This window comes from Tamandua tetradactyla, chromosome X (assembly GCF_023851605.1).
Source record: "Tamandua tetradactyla isolate mTamTet1 chromosome X, mTamTet1.pri, whole genome shotgun sequence".
Classification (NCBI taxonomy): domain Eukaryota; kingdom Metazoa; phylum Chordata; class Mammalia; order Pilosa; family Myrmecophagidae; genus Tamandua; species Tamandua tetradactyla.
The window spans coordinates 148,735,711-148,758,307 of NC_135353.1; the positions used below are offsets into that span (position 1 = coordinate 148,735,711).

At 39.5% G+C, this 22,597-nt stretch overlaps 1 non-coding gene across 1 annotated transcript; it reads left to right on the top strand.

The window, feature by feature from the left end:
• The first annotated feature begins 17,826 nt into the window (after positions 1–17,826).
• TRNAE-UUC (transfer RNA glutamic acid (anticodon UUC)) lies at positions 17,827–17,898 on the top strand. The gene has a single exon. It is a non-coding gene; the product is annotated as a tRNA-Glu (tRNA).
• The last annotated feature ends 4,699 nt before the right edge of the window (positions 17,899–22,597 follow it).

Sequence of the window (22,597 nt, forward strand, 5' to 3'; positions counted from 1 at the left end):
CACTGACCGAAAAAAGAAAAAAAAAATTGTTTCCAAAGGTTCATCAGGTCAGCTGTTGCCAGAGCCGCGCAGGGAGAGGAAAAGGATGGGCTTTGTCATGATACATTCTATGAAACCCATGGTCTTTGTGTGTCGCCTGAAAGAAAACTAATGAATTCCATTGCTTCCTCTGATGGCAATCCAGGCAGAGCACAGGCAGCGGCGATGCCAGTTGGGGCTTAATTCATCACGCGTTGCCAGCAGGCGCGAGGCAGTACATCAACCCTTTCCCCATTGCGTCCCCAGGGACCACAGCGTGCACACGCCAAGGAAAACAAACCCTCCACGCAAATTATTAATATTAACAATTAACATGTACAACTTATACATACCATTTCCGAATACATTGCATCTTATAATGTTTAAACAATATCCTCTGAAAATCAGGGGTTCATCTGATCAACAGAAGGATAAAATTCTTCAGTCCTGCGGAACTTCTCTTTTCCTGACCATCAGATGCAAGGCAACCAGTCACTGGGAAGTCAGAGCTCCCGGTGGGGGGTGGGGGGTTGGGGCTTCTCATGATTTAACCAGAGGTCCTGGTCCCACCTGGACTCAATAGTCTGTTCCATTTCCTCTGGGACACTAATCAACAAGGCTTTTCCTCCTTGATTACGTGGCGCCCAATACAACTCAAATACTGCAACTAATTTCCCCTCCAAGCCACGTGTCTAGAATAAAGCCCTCTGGGTGGATCAGATTCATGCCACTTACCATTTGGTCCCGCCCACATCTCACCCACCTAGGCCGCCCTGTCACCCCAGCCCTCCACAGAGCCTGAAACCACAGTACCTGTCAGCACACCTCAGCCCTTCTCTAGAACCCAAGCACAGAAGTTCACTTGGAGGACAAATCCGACTTTGAAAAATTTCAAAGAAGCCAGGAGACAGAACCTACCTCAGCCATTTGAGAAGGGAAAATTTAATACAAAGCACTGTTAAATAGTACCAGGGGGTTAATTACTAAAGGGGTAAAAGAGCGCTCTAAAGAATAAAGGAATAGCAAATGCAGGAAGCAGCTACTACCTCTGCCTCTAGGACTGAAAGAGAGCATCCAGGGAAGCAACAATCGGAAGAACAGCCTGCCCCCACCCAAGGGAGAGATTTTTTTCCCATTGGAGAGGGTTTGACTGAAGTCCACTGGATAGGACAGAAGATCACTGGTTCACAGCCAGGGCGTTGAAGGAATTCGCTGCATGGTAAGTGTCACTGAATCTCTCATACATGGCTAGCAGCCAGGTCATGACAGCAAGAAGTAAGGGACCAGCAAGAAGAAAAGTAAAAAAAAAAACCAGCAAGAGAAGCCCCTTCCTGTGCTATACCTTGCAGTACCCCTAGAGCGCCCTCTACTGACAAGGTTTAGCATGCCAGCGGGCAAAAGAAATGTTGGGATCCAACTCCAGAATCAAAAAGCAGGGCAAAGGGTGGATTTGGAGCAGAGACAATAGATTAATGATTAATAACTGGCACAGAGGCCATTAAGCTATATGACTGCTCATAAAGCTAATGAAATGCAAAATCAAGGAAAGAAATAATCCCATTTCTGTCCTCCTGTATAGCCAGACAATGATTGGAATATTACAGCCAGCTTACATGGGTCACTGCTCTACGGGTATCCAGGAGAGTCGGAAATCTAATTACCCTGTCCTGGTAGGGAATTTAAGAGAACTGAGATGCTAAAACTGGGGGAAAAAATGAATTTTTAAGCATATAACAGCTATCTTCAAATAAGAGAAATTTGTCATCTGGAGGAAATAATTTTATTCCCACATTTCTTTAGAGGTCAGAACAAGATTCTGTGGAGGTTATGCGAATCAAGCCTAACCATTAAAATTTCTCAAACATTGGCAGGCTCCCTTAGAAAGAATGAGGTTGAAGCAAGTGTGGAAGATAACTTAGTAGGATAATTTCAGAAAGGATTCCTGCATGAAGTTGAACTAAAACCAGATTTCTAAGGTCCCTGCCAACTCCAAGAGACTATGAAAAGTGAAAACAATCACATAAGGTTTTGAAAGATAAATAGGAATTAAGACGGCTGTGAAAGAGGCAGAAGACATATAGGTGTGTGTACCGGTTTGAAACTGTTGTGGACCCCAGAAAAGCCGTGTTCTTTAATCCTCATTCAGTATTGCTGGATGGGATCTTTTTGATTGTTTCCATGGAGATGTGACCCACCCAATTGTGGGCGGTAACTTTTGATTAGTTGGTTTCCATGGAGATGTGTCTCCACCCATTTAAGGTGGGGTCGCTAACTGGAGCCCTTTAAGAGGGAACCATTTTTGGAAAAAGTTGAGTGCTAACAGAGCTCACACAGCCAGAAACCCTTGGAGATGCAGAAAGAAAATGCCCCCAAGGACGCCATTTGAAGAAGCCAGTAGAGAAAGCTAGCAGACATCTCCATGTGCCTTCCCAGCTAAGAGAGAAGCCCCAGACTTCATCGGTCCTTTCTTTGGAGTTGAGGTATCTTTCTCTAGATGTTCTAGTTAGGACATTTCGAAGGCTTTAGAACTATAAACTTGCAACTTAATAAATTCCCTTTTAAAAAGCCATTCCGTTTCTGGTATATTGCATTCCGGCAGCTTTAGCAAACCAAAAGTGTGTTAGCTGAGCGATAATGAATGAGTGAGATGTGTCAGAGGAAAAGTCGGGGACTTATTTGCAGTGTTGTACAAATAATATGAACCTAATCACACTGGGGAAATTATTAAATTCAGGTTTTTTGAAAGGTGTACTTTCAGTTTCATGAGGGTCCCTGAATAAAATTTGGCCTGCCCAAATTCCATCCCTCCTAGGCCACAGCTAACTTTTTATACCTTTAGCAAGAAACCTAATGTGATATCTTTGGAGGTCAATTATATATTTTTCATAAACATTTTGCAATGAGATATCTTAAGGACTTGGTGTTTCATGAAGCCCCTTCTGGTAGCAGAGTATGAGTGGATAGGCACTGGTTGAAGCCTAGAGTAGAAGAGGATGTGAAGGGAAAAGAGAGGAGGGCCATGGACAAACACGGGAAGACCAATGTCCAATGTAAGGGACAAGAAAAGGAGCCAGTTAAAAGGGTAGGAAAGGAATTGTGAGAAAGGTAAGGACAAACGGGGTGTCTGTGTGCCAGTGAAACTTTAAGGACACAATAATTTGAGTTTCATATAATTTTCATGTGTCACATAATACTCTTCTTCCGATTTTTTTTCAACCATTAAAAAATGTAAGGCCCATTCTTAGATCGCAGGCTGTACAAAAACAAGTGATGGGTCAAATTTGGCTTGTAGTTTGCCAACCCCTAATACAGGAGTTGAGGGATTAAGGTAGCTTACATAAGAATATATAAACACATATAAAATATATCAGAATATCCAGGATTTGAGAGCCACAGTTTTTCAAAGATCCATGGGTACAGCAAGGTTTGAGAGTCACTGTAATAAAATGTCGAATAGTGGCTATTTCTAAGGGATGGGATTATGTACGATTTATATCTTCTTTGTGTTTTCTGTATTTTCCATATTTTTTTGACAATGAAAAGGCATTACTTTACTAATCAAGAAATTGTTAAAACCACAAAGGAATTTTTTTTAGCTTATCAAGTTTTCTCAACCTGCGCACTATTGACATTTAGGCTCAGAAGATTCTTTGTTGGAGGTGGGGGGTACTGTCCTGTAGAGTGTAAGATGTTTAGCAGCATCCCCGGACTCTACCCCCACCAGATGCCAATAATATCCCCCTCCCAGTTGTGATAACCAAAAATGTTTCCAGACCTTGTCAAATGTCACCTGAGGGACAAAATCGCCTCCAGTTGAAAAACACTGACTTAGAAGAAAGATCTGATCTCCAGCATGTTTTTGTGGAGGGAGAAACTATTAAGTGTCTTTAACTTATCTTTACAGTCTTTAGGCCTCTGTGGAAGGCTGTGATTATGTCTGTTCAAACCGTACAGTAATCTAACTATAGCGTCTATGAGAACCAACGTTGTAATTAAGATTGTGGTAGCAGTTGCAATATAATTTCTTGTTCTCACTTTTTCACAACTCTATGTTCTGGACCTGAAACCCTTCAAAAGGGTGGATTTGTGGACTTATTAAGATAAATATACTGAGTCCTGTGAGTTCTGTAACCATCAACAGGTTACTTAGGCTCCTGCAATTCACAAAAATAAGTATAGGCCTATTTTTACATAATGGGAGGACAAGTTTTACACCCAAACTTTTCATAACACACAAAACAAAATTGAGACTACTATGACAACCACGTACCAGCCACCAAGCCAAGAGAATAAAATCTTGTACGTACAATTGCTGTACTACCCAATTATCACATTCTCTTCATGCAAAAGTAACCACTCTCCTGAATTATCATCCCCATTCATTTCTTCATACTTTTTCTAAACTTAGTTATACAGTCTTGTTTTAGCTTTATGACCAGAAGGATATAAAAGATACTCCATTAAATGTGTGCCTTAGCTCCCCTGAAACCATGGTACCATGCACATATCTTAGTGGTTTATAATCAAAAGAGATACACTTTGCAACTGAGAAAGGGCCCTGGGAGCTGTACCTGGAAGGCTTGGCCCTGTCCATGATTGTCTGCTCTACTGTATCCTTTACCTTGCTTAAAGTCTTAAGTGAGTAGACTTGTGAGTCCTTTCAATTACTCAAAGTTGTGCTCCTGTAGGTTTACACAGAATAGTTTCAATGATATTTGATCTGTCATCATAAAACAATATTACCCAGTTTTTTCTTGGTAGAAAGGTATCTTGTTTTCATTTGCTTTTTGAGAAAGTCAAATTTTTTTCTCATCCCTCATATTTGAAAGCTTATTTAAACCGTATACAGCTACTATGAAACAGCAATAGACAGTATGAGAGATAATGACAGATGTTCCTCCTTGCCAATTCATAGCATTTTCCATTTTTGAAAACATGAATGATTGTTCTTTCCCCTAATAAAAATTTTCTATAAGAAACCTAGCTTCTGATAACTCCGGTTCTAAAAATGTGTCTATGTTTATTCTTCCAATAAAGATAATTTACACTTTGTGAATGAATTATTATTTTTAAGATGAAAGTTTGAAAAAATAATTTTGACAACGTGCAATGGGATCTCCTAACCATGCCTTAATTTTTTTTCCCAGCCTGTGTTTGGCTAACATTGTGTTCCTCCTTTGCCTTTTGCTGCTCTCCTCCATGTATTTACTGATTTGAATTCCACTTTTCTTTCAGAAGGGAGCTAAAGTCTAGCCTCCTCCATTAAAGTTTTCCTGACCTGCCCCAAATTTCTGTAGAACACTATGCCAATGTCACTCGGTGCTTTGTGTGGATAATACTAGTATTCCATTAGTAAGATATCCGGTCCTCATGGAAAAACTGTAAGTTCTAAAAGAACAAAAATTGTATTTTATATCTCTTGCTTTATATATTTTCATTTTTGTGACAATGCCTATAAAGCACTTTGCACATATTAAAAGCATGATGAGTATTTGTAGTATGGTTTGATAATAAGAACACAAGAGGAGAATATCATATTTAAGAGTTTGGATTCTGGATCAAATACTGGTTACACAATGGAAAATTCACTCAATTGCTATGCCTCTCTGTTTTCACATTTATGAAACAAGGAAACTTACAGAATCTATCTCACTGAATTTTTGTACAGATTAAATGAGATAATGCATGTAAGGTACCTTAGCACCTAGTAAACTTCAAAAAATATTAGACCTTTTTAAGATTATTGCCAGCAAGATCATTTCCTCTTGCCTAGCTTCTTGTATCGGTTTCTTTGAGATAAGAAGAGGTTATTAATAGATAAAATAAGAGTCACTCTCCAGAGTGATAGCTCATTCCCTAAGCACAAATGGGTTTGAAAAAGTATATTTTTAAACCTAGCATTTAGAATGTACAAATAGGTATCAGAAAAACTGAAAGGGCTGGATTGTACAAACAGCATATTGGATGATGCTAGGAATATTCTTCCTGTATAATTCTGCTTTCCTTCCATCAGAAATATACATTGCATCAAAAACAGAAATGTAAACAATCCCAACAAATGGGTCCCACATCAGAGAATTATAATTAGTTAATTCGTTAATTGAGTGCTTTTGTACTTTATCAAATATATTCTTCCTTGTCTTATATTACATGTTTTACTTCTAATTAAATCCATTACTAGCCATGAATATATTACATTTATCTTTAAATATTTAGCCTTCTTGCATTTATGCACTCATTCAATGACTGTTCAGTGCAAATTAGACTTAAGGCACAGGGCGAGACTGTCTGGGGCATTCAAGGACAAATAAAGAATGTTAGATGGTTCTAAAAATCTGTATTCTTTTACGGAAGATTAAACACCTACATGAATATCCAAAATAGGTTGTAGGATGAGACAAATGTTAATAAAGAACTAAGAAAAGAAGAGATCACTTCTATTTGAAACAGCAAAGTGGCAGTAGCATTTGAAGTAGCCTTCAGTCCTCAGAAAGGCATAGAAATATGAGGGGACATTGCCCAGCTAGGACATTTCAGAGATACACTCAACTATTCAAATTTGAATATAATGAATTACTGATACCTGTAACCAACATATAGGAATTAATTGAAACTAACAAACTACGTTTTCAAGATAGAATAGGAACAGAACAAAAATCTGTCGTTCCCGATTATGGATTTGATGATTCAAAGCCTTTAGCAGTAATTGGTAAATATTCAGATTAGAAAGATTTCTAACAGGATTGTGCCAACAGCAAATACTCTTTGGTCAGGGTATGTGTGCATGCGTGTGCACAACTTGAAGTCTTTGCATCTAACATTTAAAAACTCAGAGAAAATGAATTTTTTTTTTTTTACATGGGCAGGCACCGGGAATTGAACCCGGGTCCTCGGGCTTGGCAGGCAAGCATTCTTACCTGCTGAACCACCGTGGCCCGCCCAGAAAATGAATTCTTATTTCCGCCACCATCGCCCCCAATCTTCTAGTGCTTTAGAGTATACTCTTCCAATATCAAGTAATGGGCCATGGAATATCATATCCAATTCTGGACATGTCACAATTAAAGGATACTGAAAAACATTCATTTACACAGAGGACGGTGACCAGAACAGTGAGAGCCTAAAGATGATAGTATACAAGAAATGGTTGAGGAAAAAAGAGCACAGATGGCCCACCGTGAAAAGACTAAAGATGGTTAAAGTTTGTCTTCAAACATTTAACAGACTCACGTTTTACTCTGGAGATGGGTGGCAAGCAATTATTAATAATGGCTAAAGTATGGATGTTTTCAAGTGATTTACTTTTACATGAAGCAGAAAGGGTACAATGTTATAAAGACTAGCACTCTCCCTCTTTTGCATTTCAGTGTTTTCTTAAATAGTGCAGATAAATAGTTACATGCACAACCAGTTACTTATACTATCTATATTCCCATATATGTATCACACAGTAACTTCCATGAGACTAAAAGACTATAATACAAAAGGATTGACATCTGCTGCTCTAGAATTAATGAGTAGAATTAGAAGCAGGCAGATTTAAGCTCAACCCCAAAACTATAACCTTAGGGTTGCTCCATCAAGTAAACAGTCTTGCTAGAAAAGTACTGAGCTGCCCAATGCTAAAAGTATTAAAGCAGAACCTACTGGCTTATCTAAAAAGTTATATGAGGGGTCACCATGGTGAATAGGGGATGATGCTCAAGACCCCTTCAAGGCTAAGAATCCATGCAGTACAATAGATGACAATGTCTGGAAAATGCATTCAGTTCTTTAATTCCAAAGCCTCATATTTGCATATTTGCGAAAGACAATAAATTCCAAAATACTTCCCTGAATGAGTTTCCTAAAGACACAATCCCTTCCATAAGGAGCTCAGTAGAGATAACACTGAAAACTGTGAGTCCCATCCCCTACGTGTCAACCTCTTAAACTCAATTACAAACCTAGGATCATCACTCATGACTTATTGGAAGAATGAGAACATAGTTTGTCTAAGGAAAAATCTTATACTATACTAGTATAAATAAGCCTTTGAATAAGGGGCAACTTGTAGATAATTTGTTTAAAATCTTAATTGTTTGACAAGCGTAGAGAGCTGAATTAAAGACAGGCAATCAAAGGCAGTGATTATAAAGCACTTATCTGGTTGGATCATGCTAACAATGGGATCCCCTAGCCATCATGCTAGCACTGATATTATTTTGACATTTTAATAAACAATCTGCGAGAGGGAGACATCAACAGATTTGAAGAATAAATTTAGCTTTCCAAGTATTAAGCTGTCAGACTGGTTGCAGGATACACTGCCTGAACATATCACACGATTAAAAGAGTGGGCAAGAGGAAAGAGGAGAACAGTTTCAAGGTGAGCGCCAAGTAATACTTTGAAGTAAAAATTATCCCAAGAATCAACAGCTTAATACTGAATGTCTCTCAAATCTATTCCTCTAATCCTGATCTTCCCCATGAAGTCCATGTTTGTATAGCCATCTGCCAATGATCTAGTTCCACCTGAATGCCCGAATGCATAGGAAACTCAAAATGTCCCAGCCTGACCTCCTCATCTGCCCTTCTCCCCCACATCAAACCCTCCTCCTGTGCTCAGTTATACACAGTCACTGGCACCATCAATCACCAGCTGCTCAAGCCAGAAACATAGGAGTCACTGCTCCCCTTCTCACCTGTGGCAGAGTGCCAGCTGTCCATCAAAATCTATGTTAACCTATTCCATGTATCTCAGACTCCCTTGCAATTTAGGGATCGTCTTTGGACAATGTTTTGTCCAATGAAATGAGAACAAAATCTTGGAAATCAGATGTTGAAGATAGTCTAAGGGAAAGCAAACGAGGTTCCATGAAAAATGAATCATGATCCACTCCATCACCAACATTAGCAACTCAGAACACACTCTGAAGGTGAAGGAGAAATATACTTCAATTGCGTCTGACCTATTAGATCTTGGGGGTCTATTTGTTATGGCAGTTTAGCCTAGCCTATGTAACACATTACCTTTACCTCCCCATAATCATAAATCACCAAGTCCTGCTTCCTACATGTTTCTGAAGTCCACCTCCTCCTGTCTTTTCCTACTGCCATGACCAAAGCCCTTATTGCTCTACCATTTCACTGCCTTTTTAGAGATGTCTCTCACTCCATATTCACTTCTCCACTCCACATGCCTAACAGCCTCAGGGGAGGCTGCTCTCTGGAACCACACCTCTCAATAATGTAGTAGCCTTGATGTATAGTTTGGAATAAAATCATCCCCTAGCCTTGGAGGTGAGTCCTAGGCAGAATAAGGCTATCAGAATAGTTCTATCCCCTTAGCCCAGTGATTGTTTCAGTAGTGGGCATGTACAATCAGAATTCTGATAGGATGATTGGGTGAGAGATTCTCTGTATGTTTCTCTTTCTCTTATGCTCTCGCTCTAGACATGGACAATGAAATAGATAGCCCTAGGAGATGGTGGCAGCCATCTTGTAACTAGGAAGTGGCAGAGACACCATGCGAGGCAAAGTTAAAAAAAAATTAACTTTGGTGACATCATTGAGCTGCTGGGTCAAACCCACCTGGCTACCACTAGAAATTCCACTTAGGTGTGTCAATAAATTCTCTTGTTATTTAATTCAGTTTGAGTTGGGTTTTCTATTACTTACAATGCACAGGGCATGAATTGATACACCCCTCATTATAATTCCAGTTCATCTTCCATAAAGACCACCAGAATAATCTGTAATAAGAACAACTGTTCAGGTGATTCCCCCACTTAAAGTCACTCTAAGGTTGCCCAAAATTTTAACCCAACATATTAGGCCCTTCACCCCATCTACTTCTCCAAACTCATCTCATGGCCTTCCCGTCAGCACAATTCACATCCAGAAATACCAAGAACCTTTTTGTTTCAGACACACTGACCTGTTTCCCTACACCACACTACCTTCCCAGAACTGCTTTCCCTATCTACGACCCAACAATTCCCTCCTCCTAGAGATGGATGCAGTAGCTCTTGGAACTACATACATCCTAATCCATGTTGAAAGAGACAGAGACACATTATTAGGGAACATTCATTGCAGCCCTGTGTGCAGTAGTTGCAAATGGCAACAATTCAAATGCCCAGCCACAGAAGAATGGCTAAACACATCATGATATAGTCATATAAAATTAAATGGTAGTAAAATAAATGCCTTAGGGATCAACATGGATAAGTCTTAAACACTTTATGTTGAGGAAAAAAGAAGTCACAGAAGAATTCATACAGCATCATTGAAATACACAAAACAATACTATGCACTGTAAAAGTAAAAATCTGCTTGGGAATGAAATTTCTTGGGGAAAGGGGAGGTATATGACATCAGAGAAGGATATACAGGCTGCTTCAAACCTACATGTAATATTTCACATCGAAAAAAGGATCTAAATAAAATGTTTTTTTGCAGAAAAAAACATAGCTAGGGGGTACGAGGGTAGTTCAGTGGTAGAATTCTCACTTGCCATGCGGGAAACTAGTGTTTGATTCCCGGGCCATGCACTTCCCAAACAAACAAACAATCAAACAAAAAAATGAAAAACCAAACCAAACAAAGAAAAATTCAACAAATGGTGCTGTAATAAGGAGCGAAATGTGACCCCCACCATACAGCATACGAAGAAAAAAAAAGATAACTGGATGGCATGTATAAGAATGTTAATTCCAGCATTTTTTATACTTTGTTGTATGCTTCAAATATATTATAATAAAATATATTTGTATATATTATACAAAATATGATGTTTAAAAGCTTACATTTGTATACATTATATAAAATATGATGTTTAAAAGCTTATATTTTGGTAGTTTACGCTTTCTCGTGGTTTCCCTGGAAGCCGCTTTGCAGTCACCTGTACAAACTTTCTCTCGGTACTTGGAGAAGGGGTCCTCCTTTTTGACGGACAACTCACTTTCGAACGTATTAAAGACTACTTGAGGGATTCGGGAGGCCGACGATGCGCAGTTCTGTGGCTCTTACCCGCCCAGCTCAGAATCCGCGGGAAGGCATGCACCTGCTCACAGGGAAGTTCCAGAAGCCCCAAACAGGAGAAACCGCAAAGTCCTGAAACCCAGAAGTAACAGTCCCTCCAAGAACATCAACCAGATTAAGAACTTGGGCCTTGACTTCCGGAGAAGATGGCGGCTTAGTAAGACGCACGGGTCTTAGTTCCTCCTCCAGAACAGCTACTAGGGGAGTAGAAATGATACAGAACAGCTCCCGGAGCCACGACAGAGATCAAGAAGACAGCGTACCCCATTCTGGAACGGCTGACTAGCTGGGAGAACCCGCTCCGGTGAGATCACCGAGGGGCGCGGGCTTCCCTAGGCTGGGGCGGCAGGCGGCCGGAGTCCCTCCCTCCCTCCTTCCTGGGCCGGCTGGGAGAATTGGACAGGCGGTCCCCTCAAGCCACGGCAGCTGGCGCCTCCCCCCCCACCACGCGCGGCCCCCCAGACCAGCTGGGAGAATTGGATCGGAGATCCCCAGGCCGCGGAGAATGGTGACCAGGGTCCCTTCCAAACACGTGGCTTCCCGGTCCGGCTGGGAACAGTGCACTCCCCCGGGCTGTGGCGGCTGGCACCCTCCCGCCACGCTTGGCACCCCAGGCCGGCTAGGAGATTCGGACAGGCGCTCTCCCGGGCTCCGGCGGCCGGCGACCCTCCCCGCATTCGGATCCCCGGGCCAGCTGGGAGATTTGGACTGGCACTCTTCCAAGCCACTTTGGCTGGCGAACCTCCCCCACGGCGAGAATTTTCCAAAGTTAAAGGACCCACAGCACCTTTTACTGGTGGGACCCACAGACAAACGAGTGCCACGAGCACCACCTACTGGGCAGGATAAGAAAAACAGAACCCAGAGATTTCACAGAAAAATCTTTCAACCTGTGGGGTCCAACACCCAGGGAAATCTGACTAAATGCCCAGACGCCAGCAGAAGATAATGGATCACGCTCAGAAAATTGAAAATATGGCCCAGTCAAAGGAACAAACCAATAGTTCAAATGAGATACAGGAGCTGAGACAACTAATGCTGAATATACGAACAGAAATGGAAAACCTCTTCAAAAACGAAATCGATAAATTGAGGGAGGACATGAAGAAGACATGGGCTGAACAAAAAGAAGAAATAGAAAAACTGAAAAAACAAATCACACAACTTATGGAAGTGAAGGACAAAGTAGAAAAGACGGAAAAAACAATGGATACCTACAATGATAGATTTAAAGAGACAGAAGATAGAATTAGTGATTTGGAGAATGGAACATCTGAATTCCAAAAAGAAACAGAAACTATAGGGAAAAGAATGGAAAAATTTGAACAGGGGATCAGAGAACTGAAGGACGATATGAAGTGCACAAATATACATGTTGTGGGTGTCCCAGAAGGAGAAGAGAAGGGAAAAGGAGGAGAAAAACTAATGGAAGAAATTATCACTGAAAATTTCCCAACTCTTATGAAAGACCTGAAATTACAGATCCAAGAAGTGCAGCGCACCCCAAAGAGAATAGACCCAAATAGGCGTTCTCCAAGACACTTACTAGTTAGAATGTCAGAGGTCAAAGAGAAAGAGAGGATCTTGAAAGCAGCAAGAGAAAAACACTCCATCACATACAAGGGAAACCCAATAAGACTATGTGTAGATTTCTCAGCAGAAACCATGGAAGCTAGAAGACAGTGGGATGATATATTTAAATTACTAAAAGAGAAAAACTGCCAACCAAGACTTCTATATCCAGCAAAATTGTCCTTCAAAAATGAGGGAGAAATTAAAATATTCTCAGACAAAAAGTCACTGAGAGAATTTGTGACCAAGAGACCAGCTCTGCAAGAAATACTAAAGGGAGCACTAGAGTCAGATACAAAAAGACAGAAGAGAGAGGTATGGAGAAGAGTGTAGAAAGAAGGAAAATCAGATATGATGTACATAATACAAAAGGCAAAATGGTAGAGGAAAATATTATCCAAACAGTAAAAGCTTATATTTATATACATTACATAAAGTATGATGTTTAAAAGCTTTCTTATATTCTTTCACCAACCTCATTAACTACATTAAAGCTGGTTCCATAGTAATTGGTTCATAATGAGAACAGTCTTGATGGTCTGATCACTAAACTTCAGAAAAGATTAAATTAAGCTAAAGAGGGTTCATAAAAACCAACTGAAATACTGCATTGTGTTGGAGAAAGTAGCTTCTCCTATACAGCTGGTAGGACTATAAACTTGTATAATTTATATAAGAACAAACTGATAATGAAGGAAAGGAGTGGGAAAAGGAGGTAAGGAACCTGAGTCAAATTACTGGAGTTTTTTGATAAACCCTCTCGAGAATTATTTGAACTATTAATAAAAGTTTCTGGGTACAACAAATTCTTAATCTTCTAGCCAATAAGGCAGGAGGCAAGGTAATCTGTACTAGATAGGTTCAGGTGTCAGCTTGGCCAGGTGATGGCGCCTGGTTCTGTTGCTGTGGACTTGAATCATTAGCATGTGAAACTCATCCATAGTTGATTAACATTGGCAATCGGCTAAGAACAGTGTCCTCTGCAACGAGTGAGGTTTAACTTAATTAGCTGGAGGCTTAAAAGAGACAGGTCAGCCAAGAGCTCAACGCAGCACAACACAAGCAGCTCAGCATACCTCATCTCAACACTTGCAGCTCACTCCAGGCATTCGGAGATGCAGACAGGAATCACCCCGGGGAAAGCCGTTGGAACCCAGAAGCTGGGAGAGAAGGCCAGCAGATGTCGCCCTGTGCCTTCCTATGTAACAGAGACCTCAGATGAAAGCGAGCTGACTTTCCTCAGAAGAACTACAATTTTTTTTCTTAGTATGCTGTATGGCGGGGGTCACACTTCATTCTTTTTCCATGTGAGTATCCCCTTATTGCAGCACCATTTGTTGACTTTCTTTGTTTGTTGGTTTGGTTTTTCATTTGTTTGTTTGCTTGTTTGTTCATTTGTTTGGGAAGAGCATGGGCCGGTTATCAAACCTGGGTCTCCCGCATGGCAGGTGAGAATTCTACCACTGAACTACCCTCACACCCCCAAGAACTATAAATTTTTAACTGAATAAATCCCCTTTTATTAAAAGCTGATCCATCTCTGGTGTGTTGCATTCTGGCAGCTTTGGCAGACGAAAACACAATCATATTTCTTTATCCATTTTCTTTTAAAGTTTTACTTTGATTTTCAGGAAATTTCCTTAACGGTAAGGTTGGCCTGCAAAAGTGTTCACCCTGTGTGTGACAGATTTGGCTTCTACTTATATACCAGCCAAAGACTTGCTAGGTTGCTGGAGGACAATTTTTCATAAGATTGGACCTGGCCCACCATGTCTACATCAAATAATCTCAAAAGGCTTAGGTAGAATTAATAAAAGCAACACAAGTGAAAATATTATACATTGTTGCCAAAATTAGATAGCTAGTAGATGATTAGATAGATAATAGATAGGTAGATAGAAAGACATATGTAATCAGGTAGGTAGGTTGGTAGGTAGGCAGATGATTGACAATGTAATGATGATGAGGAGGAGGAGAAGGATTGAGAGAGATGATAGGTAGGTATGCAGGTAGGTAGACAGATGATGATAGATGGGATAGATGATAGATTAGATAGGTAGATGATAGAAGATGATGTTAGGTAGATGACAGATAGACAGATACACAGATAAATGCAGACAGGCACACATTTAGGTATGTACAGGCAAGAAGTTTACAGTAGTCACTAATCAAGTTTATTTCTGACTACTGAGTATAAGAAATCACATGGCAACATGAACTATAGCTCTCTACAATTTTTAAGTCTGCAAATGCAAATTCTCCGAAGTACAAATGCCATTGTTACTGTGATCTTGATTATATCAATCACTAATGTTGCTCAGTCACACAGTAAATTAGGAATAAACTGGGATTCTGAGAATTTACTATGTAGGGGTCAAAATTACCTTAATTGCAATCATACAGTGCCTTTAAATCGTGCTTTAATTAGGGAGGAAAGATTATTTTAAGGAAATTCAAAGAAGAAACTAATTTAAGTTTCTAAACACAGGAGACAGAAAGTCTTTGGTATGAGGAGATGGAGAAAGCAGCAAACTTTTTTTTCTGAACCCTGATTAAAAGCATTACTTACTACATATTTCAATTTTGCTAAATATCATTAACCTTGAAATTAACTGGAAACATAAATATTATGTTGGTTCTGATTCATAAAACACGCACTCTGCTCAAGAATACTGGCATGCCACAATCAGATTTGCAATTATTTATAAACTGCTGCACTGCCCATAGTCTACAACACAAAAAGAACCTGGAGTGACCAAATGCAATGCTCAATAACAAAACCATTGACTGCTTGTCAGTAAACTGCCATGCCAAAGAGCTTAAGGAATGCCAAGTAAAGAGGTCATGAAAATCAAAACAAGTGTGGGTGTGAGAACGGTTCATTTACTGGAACCCATAATTTATACTAGAAAATTTTAAGCCATTCTTGGGGGTGCATTCAGAAAATATTTATTAAGCACCTGCCCTCTGCTAGAGTCTGGAAATATATATCAATACAAAATTCTTCCTCTCCCTCACCTCTTGTATGCAATCAGTCACACATTTTATCAATTCTGCCTCCCTGCAGGCATGCTCTTTCTCAGTCTCTCATCATAGCCTCTCCTTTCTGACAGCTACTGCCTTAGTTTAAAGCTTTATCACATGCTCACATCTGTGCAAAATGGTATGTATACATATAGAACATTCTAGAGCATCATTTGCAATAGCAAAGGACATAATATTCATCAATAGGGAACTGGTTATATAAATTATGGTCCAATAATGGAATTCTATGAAGCTGCTAAAAAAAGAGGCAACAGTCTATAAACTGATATGAAATAACCTCTAAGATATATTAAGTGAAAAAAAGCAAGATGCAAAACCTGCTTACAGTTTACAGAAGATTTGATTTTTTAAGTGACATATATGTATATTATAATACACATAAATTCATATATATGCATATACATATACATATATATGCACACACACTTGTTATGCATAGACTCAAGGTACATAAGATCTGATAAGAGTATTTTCCTTCTAGGGAAGTATTTTAGTTTCCTAGGCTGCTCAAAGTAAATATCATAAAAAGGATCAAGTTAGACAATGGGAATTTATTTGCTCACAGTTTTGAGGCCAGGAAAATGCCCAAATCAATGTATCATCAAGGCAATGCTTTCCTCCTGAGGACCAGCTGCCAATGATCCTTGGCTCCTCTGTCACACGGAAGGCACATGGCACCATCTCTCCCTTCTCTTCTGGGTTTTGTTGATTTCAATTTCTTGCTTCTGTGGCTTTCTCTTTGTCTGAAATTCATTCTCGTATAACGGACTCCAATAATGGGATTAAGACCCATCCTGATTAAGGCAGGCCACACCTTAACTGAAGTAGCTTCATCAAAAGGTCCTACTTATAATGGGTTCACACCAACAGGAACAGATTAAATTTAAGAACATGTTTTTCTTGGCTACATACAGCTTCAAACCACCACAGGAAGGGAACTGAGTGATTGGGAGAGGGGGAGGGAAGAAGACTTACAATTTACTTTAAACTTCAAATGCTTTTGTCCTTTTTTAAAGCTTGTACCATGTGTGTGCCTATTCAAAAAGAACAAAAATATATTTCTTTTTAAATAAAGAAAATAGTTTTAAGATGTATCTCACATCAGGACAATCGCAGTAGTCTCCTAACTGCTTGCTCTCCCACTTTATTTTTTTCTTTTTTGTATGCTGTATGGGGGGGGTCATATTTCATTGTTTTTCCATGTGAGTGTCCTGTTATTGCAGCACCATTTGTTGAATTTTTGTTTGTTTTGCTTGTTTGTTTGTTTTGGGGAAGTACATGGACCAGGAATCGAACCTGGGTCTCCCATGACAGGCAAGAATTCTACCACTGAACCAACCTTGCACCCACCTCTCTCACTCTATTTTTGCATCATCAGTCCATCCTTCCCTCTACTCCAGAGTTGAAGTGCCCCTCTCATGTACAGCCATAGTTCCCTATACTTTCCTTTCACGCTATATTCTCATTGCCCACTTGTCTGTGTCCTTTAACAGAGTTTAGACCTAAGACAGCAAGCCCCATGCCTGTTTGTCCTCCATGATATCTCCATTGCCTAACATATATCAATAAATTTATTACGCTGAACAAATGCTTTGAAAACACAATCTGATCATAATAAAACTGGACTTGATAGAGGGAAAGCAAGAAACAACTTCGTTTTTCTACCACCATTATCTTCAGACCCGTCTCGTTGGCTCAATCTCCTATCTCCACCACAAGGTGAGATCTCAGGTTTTTGGTGTCATCTCTGGGCATTAGAACAGTCTCATTTCCAGGCAGTAAAAAGTCCAGTCTAAATCAGGAAAGATTTTATGGATTAGAGATTCCAACACAGGACAGAGGCAAAAAGGAATTTCCGTGGTAGCTGTGAAGGGTAGTCAGGAATGCAGACTGTCCAGTGGGCCTGAAGGAAGAAGACAGGAGTTCAGAAAGAATAACGCCAAGGGGGAAACTGCAACTCCTAACTTTCCTCACTGACTACAGTGAGCAATATATCAGAAAGTTTGGGGCAGAATTACTAAAAGTGACAGAAAACTAAGCAAATATAAACACCAGGAAGAATGAAAAGTAGTACAAGGAAATATAATTTACTTAGCTGCAAATCTGTTTACATGGACATAATAACGTAAACATGGAATACTGACTTAATAAAAATAAATCCCAGGTGCATGGGTGGTTCAGTGGTTAGAATGCCCACCTTTCATGCGGGAGACCCGGGTTCGATTCCCGGACTATGCACAAAAGAAATTGCAATATAACTATATTGGAAGCATGGATGGGAAGGGAGTACACGTGTATGGTGGGAGGAGGGGCGGGGGAAGGGGGTAATGAAAACGAGTTAAATCCTCATTTTCCATAGGAAAAAAAGGTAATAGAGGAGGCTCAAAATTGAAAATAGGGACATAACAGGAATTTGGAAGTGAATACCAGAAGAAGACGTAACTAAAAGCAGTAAGTTGAAAGTGATTACCTCTAGAAAGTAGAAAACAAACAGCAGGATGAGATGGGGCTAGGACATCATGTTTTTATTATGTAAGATAGTACATCCTTTAAATCTTAACTGTTTGAGTTGGTACATTACTGTTATAAAAATTTCAAAGTATTTAAAAAATTTGAATCTAATCTAAATCATAACTTCCAAGTACCATTCAATTTAAAGCTTCACCCTGCCCCCAGTTGAAATCTGGCTTGAAAACTTACAGAGGTGTGTGTCCACTCTGGCAATAGACAGACATCCCCTTGCCTTAAAGGGTTAGCAAAGTGGAGTGTGTTCTCTAACAGCAGCCTTCTCTGCCACCACAACACTAGTCCCTTTCCTTCACTCACTCTAATTTTGAGCCATAACACACCTTTTATTTATTTATTTATTGAACCCGGGTCTCTAGCATGGCAGGCAAGAACTCTGCCTGCTGAGCCACCATGGCCCGTCCAACACACACCTTTTGTTGCCTAGAATAAACGATGCTTTCTCTGGCCGCTGGCTTGTGTACGCTACACCCTGGGCCTGGAAAACTCTATCCTCCACCTCCTATGGTCAGTAAGTTTTAAAACACTTCAGGTCTATGCTCAGATATTAGTGGCTTCCTCCTGGAAAGCTTTTCCTAACCTACCCACCCACCCAAGTCCTAGCAGTGACCCATCTATGCTACCACATACCTACCTTAGCACAACCCTGGTCATACTGTATAGTAATAGTATATCCCCCACTAGATTGCAAACTCCATGAAAGCAAAATCTCAGTATTATACTTCATAAACATTGGCTTCATGAAAGAATCATGACAACAATCTCTCTGGATAAAACTCTTTATGAAGGCCAAATGTAATAAAAAATTTGCTTAGTAAACTCAACATCAATGTTAGGAGAATTGGGTTAGGATAGTTGTATTTGCACTGATGCCCTGGATTAATTATCAAAAGTGCCCCCTTTCACTTTCTATAATAATGTCCTAATTTGAAAGATAAATTGCATATTCACCATATGTGAATACATCTGTTTCTCAGAGTAGTAACTGAGCCAGGTCACTGCCTCCTCAAGATTGTGCTAGAGACACACAGTCATTATCTCCCTCTATTCACTCCTTTATGATCAATTACCCCTCCCCATTCTCTACTCAACCCCCAGCAATGCAGTGAGTCATTAAATGGGCCAATGTGTACTCTCAGTGAAAAGGCAACACCTCACCTCTTCCTGCATAACTGTGCAAGGATCTATTATGTGTCTCTTATAATTTAACCCTTCTGGCTATCTTAATTTATGAGGGCAGAGGAAGTGGGCAGCAGTGGACACTGTTATTCCCAAGTTTTATCTACAGAAACTTTGTTAGCTCTACATCCTTGCTAACCCAATCACAATGGAATAGTACCTATATCAGTTAACATATACTTTATCTGTGGATATGAGAGTAAAGGGAGTTTTCAAATTCATCAGACATGGAAAGGACAATTTGTTTGGGGGTTTTAAGAACCTCACATGCTGAATAACAATATTCAGACTTCTGCAGTAAAATTAAAGAACTGAGGAAAGAGGAGGAGAGAATTCCAGTCCCTTACTCCTTTAATACTATGCACCTGGAGCAGGAAACAAAAATGTTTAAATACTGCCCCCAAATAAAATTGTTTCTGAATCATGGGATTCAGCTCCCCATTTAATTGGATTTGTTTTAAGAGTTTTTTAAACTTCTACTTATTGTTTCAATCCTCCTTTGAGGAAAGAATGTCATATTATGATTTAGAAATATTCATTTCACAGTTGGCAAAACTTGGCAGGTAGCAGCAGTAGGCGGAGGGCTTACAGTACCAAAAGGCTTGGCAGGACACCAGGTGTAGCCCTGCCTTCCTCCACTTCTTTTCTCGAATGCTTCCAACTCCCACTCCCCTGGCTACTGATGTTTTAACCATCTTTTTCTACCAACCACCTTGGCTCCATCTCAGCAGCAGCAGCAGCAGGCTGTTCCTTTGTAAGCAATGGGTATATGGCAGCTGTGGCTGGGGGAAGATCAAAGTTGTGAATTCAATCAGACGTCTTTCTGTAGCTAGGCAAGACAGGGCTCTTTGAAATGACATGACATTGTGTGACCTCTTTTTAAAGGTCTTCCCTCAATCCTCCAACTAGGACTGGTACCAGATTATCCAGTTGCTTCTAGACTCCAGCCATTTGGAGTAATGGGCTGCAAACAACATGTGGAGAAATATAACTCTGTTAATGTACAGTGTTTGGAAGGACTTCATTATTCTGGGGCAGCCTGTGGGAACGAAATTTTTAAACATCCCAACCCACCAAAAACCAAAAATTAGATTAAAAAAATAATCAGACTAGCCTTAAACAAGGTAAAACTTCTTTCCCTTATTTCCTAGTCTTACAAAGGAATTATTTGGTTACATATATTGCATTAATAGTTTCCATAAAATGTTGAAATTTGATTACAGGTAGGGAATAGGAGAAACCATATAAGCCAAACACCTCTATGAAAACCAGATTTCTGAGAAATCACTTGTCTAATATTTAACCAAAAGAGGAGAAAACAACAGCAAAACAGTTGTTGAATTGAAATCAAACAAGGAAAATATTACATTTCCAATGCTATAAGCATCAAAAATTGGTAGGGAGAGGAACAAGCACAATTCCAAACCAAAGCAACGTGTCCAGGCAAGGTTTTCCACTTGACTTTTCCCCACCCCTGAGAAGCTAAATTGTGAGTCATCAACTCATGAGAATTTTCACTCATATTCCAAAATTTGGAGAGAATCTGAGCCGGTAGCACTATCTATTCCCTCTTTTAACTGGGACACAATGGAAATGGCTGCTGGGAAGAAGTAGGTGAAATTTAAAAAGCAACAACAAACAAAAAATAGAGGCTAAACTTTGGATGAAGTGATGGCCCCAGAGATGCAAGTTGAATTGGGGAACAGACCCAAAGCCTATGGAATGCACTCATAGGAATGGGATATACCTCTCATCTAAGTGGAAGAAACCTGGTTCAGAGAATCAAAAACATATCAGAAGCCCAGGGATTGTAACTAAAATACACATTCTCTTAACCAAGATCCCCCCCCCACCCCTTGCCATGTTCCCAAATTATAAAAAAGGTTAAGCAATAAATGCCCATTTCTCAACTGTGACTTATAGTGCAAATAAGCTTATCTCAGATAAAGAGTGAAGTGATAAGGAAGTTATCTAGACTGTATGAGAACAATAAAATATTATAGCTAGACCTGTCCCAGTAAATAAGGAATAAAAATAAAAATAGTATGAAAAATATGCACGGACATCACAGCAAAAAGGCAGACAAAGGACAGAAATAAAAAAACAAAGAAATCAGCCCAAGCAAATATGATATCCAAGGCACAAAAACATATTCCTCAGAAAGAACTAAAGTGTAGAGCAACACAGGACCAATACAATAAGAGCTTTTTAAAAAGGTTATAATTTTGTCTTTTGCTTAAATAGTCATAAACCCCAAAAGGACACAGAAATCACTAACAATACTGGTGACATATGGGGGATATCAACCAGATGGATGGAAGATAAGAGTGGGGGGGATATTCACATAGAGCTTTGCTTTGATTTTTGAACTATATAAACATATTACCTATTTTAAGAAAACTAAATAAAAAAGAAATTCTAGTTAACCATGAACAAAAACTTAACGACAAGATGATAAAAATAGATGAAAAGGTAGATTGCAGATCTAAGAAACAAACTGAGGATTAGAAACCATGCCAACAGAGAACTAATAAATAAAATGGAGAAAGGAGGACACAAACTGATAAGGCTGAGACTCAACTATCTGGCAAAGAAAAAAACTGTAGATAATCACAATGATTTCAAGTGAAGAAGTTAAATTGCAGCACTCTGAAGTAGATTACTCATCAAAGAGATTTAAAAAAAATGCCAAAAGATATAATAAAAGAAAATTTTCCTGAAATTAAGACAGACATGAATATGTGGAATGAAAAAGCACACGGAAGCCAGGAAAAAATGACGCAGAACACTCATAATATGCTGGTTAATTGCTCAACCTCAGCGATAAAGAAAGAAGGCATTCAGGGAAAAAAATCAAATTGGTACAAGGAATGGTGGGGCAAGTGGGAAGGACCAGGCTTTTATCAGTTTTCTCACAATAACATTCAAACACAGAGGACAACGGGAAAACGTACAAAAGCTCGAAAGGAAAGTATGCCAAAGAAGACTATACCCAGTCCTGATGACATTTAAATAAAAAGACAATAGACAGGCATTCTCAACCAGGACAACCATATGAAATACAATACACATGAGCCTTTCTTGGAAAACAAAACTACATTAATACCCAATCTATCCAATTAAGATATATATCAAAACTAAGAATTTAGGAATGAACAACACATGGTTAAAGAATTGGTGGTAAAAGTGTTCCCATTTAAATACTGATTAATTCCAGGTAACCATGTGACTT